The 6,179-nt window shown below is 42.4% G+C and overlaps 1 pseudogene; it reads left to right on the forward strand.

Moving 5' to 3' along the window:
• Positions 1-2,912: 2,912 nt before the first annotated feature.
• The window catches only part of LOC122150508, a 15,202-nt pseudogene continuing 11,935 nt past the window's right edge, over positions 2,913-6,179 (forward strand).

The following is a 6,179-nucleotide window of genomic DNA, read 5'->3' on the forward strand; positions in this document are numbered from 1 at the left end:
CATCCTTTAGGGATTTAATGAATTAAGACAACATATTCAACATTAAGAAATCTATCACAGATTCTTTTAAATGCACTTGGATCGATATGTTCAAAGACAGATTCACAAACTTATGTTTGTATAATTTGTGAAATTCAAAGTTTTATGATAAGCCAAACACCAAACTCACTGCCATCAAGTTGATTCGACTCATAGCGACCCCTCCTTGGGTTTCTGAGGCGGTATCTCTAGGGAAGTAGATTGCCCAACCTTCCTTCTGAGGAGTGGCTGGTGGGTGTGAACCGGCAGCCTCTGGTTAGCAATCAAATGCCTTAGGCACTACACCACCACACTCCAATATACAGTAAACACTATTTTAAAATATAGAGCTAAATTCTTCTCAAGTCTGACTAATTATATGATTCCTTTGAGAAAATATTATCCACTTGAGAGTAGGGAGTAAATAACTTTTGAGTAAATACAATCTATCCAAAGAACTACATTAGGCAATATTACATACATTTTTAGAAATGAAAATGGATTAGCACATATAACTACTCAGAAAAGATGATGCCTGGCAGTTTGTTCAAGGGCTTGTAACTTGCTAGTTCAAACTAACATACCAGATGCTCTCTAGCTGTTCCTCATGTCTCATTCATTCATTCATCTACTAAGTACTAAGGAGCTGCTCTTCACCTGCACTGTTGGGGTGCACAGTTGTGTGGGGCGTAGTCTCCGGATGCTGTGCTCTGGAGTGTAAGAAAGGTGACTCCTACAAGTACTGGACAGATGTTACTGCTATCAAATGGCATTTAAAAATGAAACACAATCACCAGCAACACAACATGGGCATTTTTAATTGGACAGTGCCACTTACAAAGCTACTTACACATTCCAAACGCATTACGTGACCTCTGTATTTCATTCTGCCGTCATTGCAATGATCGTAACCCCTCAACTTTTAGACTGTGTTATTTCCTCTCTGCACCATTTTTAAATTATCAAGGATTTCCTGAGAACTTATTGTATTTAGTTAGGACCTGGGGAAGTATACAAACAGGAATGGAACCTACCCTCAAGAAACTAATATTTTAGTTGGACTGAAGGAAGATTGGGCAATCTACACAGTGATACTGCCTTGGAAACCCAAGGAGGGGTCGCTATGAGTCAGGTACTACTTGATGGCAGTGAGTTTGGTTTTTTTGTTTTGTTTTGTTATAAAACTTATAAGGAGCACTGGTGGTATAGTGGTTAAGGCATTTGGCTGCTAACCAAAAGGATGATGATTCAAACCTACTGGCTGCTTCACAAAAGAAAGATGAGGCAGTCTGCTTTCGTAAAGATTTACAGCCTTGGAAACCTAATGGGAATCACTATGAGTTGGAATTGACTCAATGGCAGTGGGTTTGGGCTTTTAGGTTTGGATGGCATAGTGAGTAAGACTTTTGGCTGCTGACCAGAAGGTCAGTGGTACGAATCTACCAGCTGCTATGTGGGAGGAAGATGAGACAATTTACTTCAATAAAGATTTATAGCCTTTGAAACCCAATGGGGGGGTCGCTGGAGTCAGAATTGACTCAGTGGCAATGGTTTTTTTTAAAACATGTAAATAAGGCCCCTAGTTGGTGTGATTTGTGCTCAACCACTTACCTGAAAGTTGGTGACTTCAACCCACTTAATGATATTGTTCAAGAAAGGTCTGGCAATCTGCTCCTGTTAAGATTACAGTCAATAATGTAGAATCTGCAAAACACTGCATAATGTGGATGAACTTGGAGAATATTATGCTGAGTGAAATAAGTCAATCACAGGACTAATATAGCATTAGTTCATTATTGTAAAACGTCAAGGAAAGGTTTATATACAAAAGGAAACTTTCTTTGTTGGTTTCCAGGTTTGGGGTGGAGGGAACACTGCAAAAACAAACACACACACACACAAAATAAAAGATTACAGTCGAGAAAACCCTGTGGGCAATTCTGCTCTGTAACACAGGATGTTACTACGAGTCAGAATCAAACTGATGGCAACTAACAACCACATAAAACATACGGAGTCCGTGAGTGGAGCAAACAGCTGCACGCTTGGCCGCTAACTGAAGGCTGGGGGTTCAAGTCTACCTGTAAGTGCCTTGGAAGAAAGGACTGGTGTTCCATTTGTGAAAAAAACTGCCATTGAAAACCGTGGAGCACAGTTTTACTCTGACACCCGTGGATTGCCAACGTAGGAATCGACTTGACAGCACTAGTTACGAAACATATATGTGAACAGCTAACATCCCTGGAAGTTGTTTTCAGGGGAAAACCAGCAATCAGAATTCCTTCCTCTTAAAATGTGGTAAAAGAGTCAGGTTATTGAATTATAAGACAATTTTTAGAGATAATGAAAAAATGCAAAACTAAGCAAATGATGATTTACTAATCTATGTAGGTCAAAACACTTTATGTACAGCCCATTTTTATGTAAGAGGAAAAACAAAAACAAAACAAAACAAAAAAACCTTTGGATTCAACTAGGCTGGGCCCATCTGGTGAAACGGTTGGAGTAAATTAGCTTTGCTCTGGTGCCCCCTGGTGGCATTTGAGGAAAACATGACCTGAGAAATGATTGCATCTGCAATTGCACCAACTTTTGCTTGACCATCAAGTTACTTTTTTTTTTTTTTAATTGTGATTTGGGTGGAAGTTTACATGACAAACTCCACAGTTCATACACATTTTGTTTCATGACATTGGTTGCAATCCAGTTCTTCCCCCCCTCCTCCCTGTGGTTACCCTTTCCCTGTGTCCTTCTTTCCCATGCATTCCTGCCTTTTGAACTATCTCCCTGTGCAAATACTGGCCCTCTGGTCACCCACAGTTGATTGTTCTAAGGAGGGCACTTACCAGGTGTAAATGTTCATCCCCCTACATATGTCCAGTTGGCTATAAGTCATGGAGTGAGTTCAACACCAGGCCCAAAGGGTGGATGGGGTGATTGTTGTTGTTATGTGCCATCGAGTCAGCCCTGACTCATAGCGACCCCTCCTTGGGTTTCCGAGGCAGTATCACTATGGAAGTAGGATTGCCCAACCTTCCTTCCGAGGAGTGACTGGTGGGTTTGAACCGCCAGCCTTCTGGTTAGCAGTCAAGTGCTTTAGCCACTATGCTACCAGAGCTTAAATTACTTTTAAATTTTATTTTATTTTTGCAGTAAGGAATTTACTGGATTTATTAGACTAGACTCTTTTTCTAAAGTACAGATTTCCAAGGAGAGTAGTAGGGTTAAGGAGAAGAGGACAAGCTCAACATTAAGGAACCTGTCATGGATTCTTGTAAATGCACTTAGATATATAAGAAGTTTCAACTCAGTTTCACATAAATTGTAATTTATATGTTTGCCTAATTTGTGAAAATCTGAAATTTTTATGATTCATTACAAAGCACCATAGGAGCTCTGGTGGTGTAGTACCTAAGGCACTTGACCGCTAACCAGAAGGCTGGCGGTTCAAACCCACCAGCCACTCCTCAAAAGCAAGGTTGGGCAATCTACTTCCATAGTGATACTGCCTCAGAAACCCAAGGAGGGGTTGCTCTGAGTCAGCTCCAACTTAACGGTAGTGAGTTTGGTTTGGTTTGATTTACAAAGTACCATAAAATTTTTATACTGAATAAATGAATTTATTAATGAATTGCCATGTTTTATATTCCATGAGGTAAATATTGTATTAAAAATATACCTTATAAAGAAAGCGAAGGAGTGCCTGAACCGGGCACCGGATCCTCCACTGAAGTTCCCTATTGCATACAACTGGTGTCTTGGCAGCATGGATGGGTTGCAATGAGCTGTCCCAGAGGTGACAGGAACCTCACCTCCACCAAGAACTAGGAGTGAAGCATGTCCTTCAAGCCTGGAGTCCCTGCTCTGAAAACCTCCTAGACCCAGGGGACATGGAGAGAATTGTAACACCAGAGATAGGGAGGAAGATGATTTGTCTCTGCTGACTGGCCTACTGGAAGAGAATGAGTCAGCCTTCTATTGTAATTCAAAAGAAGACAACTCCTTGACCCAGGAAGGTGGTGAACACGACCAGTGTGATGAGCTCTTTGATGCTGATGGTGAGGGTGAATCTTACTCAGAGGAGGCTGATGATGGAGAAGTGGGATGGACTGAAGACCAGAAGGAAGAACTGGCCACTCTCTTTGGAGATATGGAAGACTCGGCAGATGAAGAAGAAGTTGCTGCTTCACAGTCACTAAAAATAGGGCTCCCTCTGCCTCTGCTTCTGCTTCTGCCCCTGGACAGGAGAAAACTAATCAAGAATTGCAAGATAAATTAAGGAAGTTGCAAGAGCAAATGAAATCCTTACAAGAACAGCTAAAAGTAGCAACAATTAACCAACGTGCAAGTCCAGTCCATCTGCATAAATCCCCTGGTAAGTCTCCACATACCCCTCTTAAGGAGAAGAGAGTTCAAAGAATGCAGAAGTCCACATACTTTTCTGCAGAGCTTGATGTCCCTACTCTACCAAAAACAAAGTGGATGGCTCGGTCATCAAAGGTTTCATCTGCAGGACCCAAAGGCTCAACTTTAGCGATGACAAGTGCACCCTCCCAACCACTCTGAATATGCCTGGGGAAGCAAAGCTAATGTGATGCCTAGAGATCAGAACGTAAGGACCCCAGGGAATTCTGGGGAACTGGCTGAGACAGTCTATGTGGAAGCCTCCTCTGGCTTGAGGCTCAGGCGGCCTCTAGTGTCTTCTACACAAATGAACAAGAAAATGGTTGGCCAAAAACTGATCAGACTGTCTCAGATCAAGGAAGAGATGGCAAGTGAGACACTGGAAAAAATGGACTGGGTGACATTTGGGGTTATAGTGAAGAAAGTCACTCTACAGAGTTCTAATAATGGAAAACATTTAGCATCTGGTGACTGAATGATCTTTGTGACCTGACACAGTATGAGTCATTGTTCTTGTTCAAGAAGTTGAGAAAGAACTTTAGAAGACTGAGCAAGGAACTGTCATAGGAGTACTCGATACTAACCCAATGAAACCCAAGGCTGGTTCAGAAGCACTAAACAAAAACTTGGAACACCACAGAAGAGCTTCTCTTGTTCTGAGGAGTTCAGAGAATTGATGGACTTGCCTATCTTTGTCAGAAACTTAAAACAACATCTGGCCAAAGCCAAGACATCAGGGGTCATGGGGAACCCTAAAGCTGCTACAGAGGCTATCTCACCATCAGCCCTCTTAAAGCAACAGAGGCAATGTATGTTGGAGATGAAGAAAAAGAAATCAGAAGAAATACAGAAACGATTTCTCCAAAGCTCAAGTAAAGGCGAGAGTCCAGCTCTGCCATCCTCTTCTCGACAGCCCCCTTCACAGTCTCCACAAATGGGAGCCAAGTTTCCCAGGCTGGAAGGAGCCCCAGCCACACAGACACCTAAGCTTGGATGAGGCATGTCTGCAGGAGATAATGTTCTCTTCTTTAGTCACCACCACCAAGACCGAAACTGAATGCTTTATTAGAAGCCAAAAAGTTAGCTGCAATAACCAAATTAAGGGCAAAAGGCCAGATTTTTACAAAGACCCAAACAGCATCAAAAGGAAGCAAATGGGCCCAGAGGATGTCCTGGAAGTGAAGGACCATGTAGAAAAAAGCAACACATTTTCTCCTCAAGCTGTGGATGAATTAGAACCTGCTAAGAAAAAATGGAGGGAGCAACTTGCCTAGCCGGAATCTGAAGAACTTCAGAAAATTCTAAAAGCAAACTCTAAGCACACAGGGATGCTCAAAGAGACTGAGGCAGAGCTGCAGGTATGCTGTTCTGAGCCACTGATGAAAAAAAGAACAGATGGAAGAAAAGATGAGAAACATCAGAGAAGTGAAACGTCGAGTAGTGACAACGCAAGACGCATGCCTACATCTATTGGAAGCCCTTGGAGACCTGTCTCAGTAGGAACATGACTACCACTGGCATGATGGTGTGAAGAGCTTTTTCAAGTGCCTCTGTGGGAACAGGATGGAATACTAAAGGCAAAGAAAGGTCCAAAGACAGGAGGAGAAACCCAGTTACCAAGAGGAGAAGAGCATGCCCAATTTCTGAACAGCCTCATTGCTCTTCCTGTTGTTATGTGCCGTGGAGTTGGACCTGACTCATAGCGACCCCTCGTTGGATTTCCGAGGCAGTATCACTATGAAAGTAGATTGCCCAAC

Source organism: Orycteropus afer, unplaced genomic scaffold (genome assembly GCF_000298275.1).
Source record: "Orycteropus afer afer isolate SDZICR_OR568_19922 unplaced genomic scaffold, OryAfe1.0 scaffold00155, whole genome shotgun sequence".
Classification (NCBI taxonomy): domain Eukaryota; kingdom Metazoa; phylum Chordata; class Mammalia; order Tubulidentata; family Orycteropodidae; genus Orycteropus; species Orycteropus afer.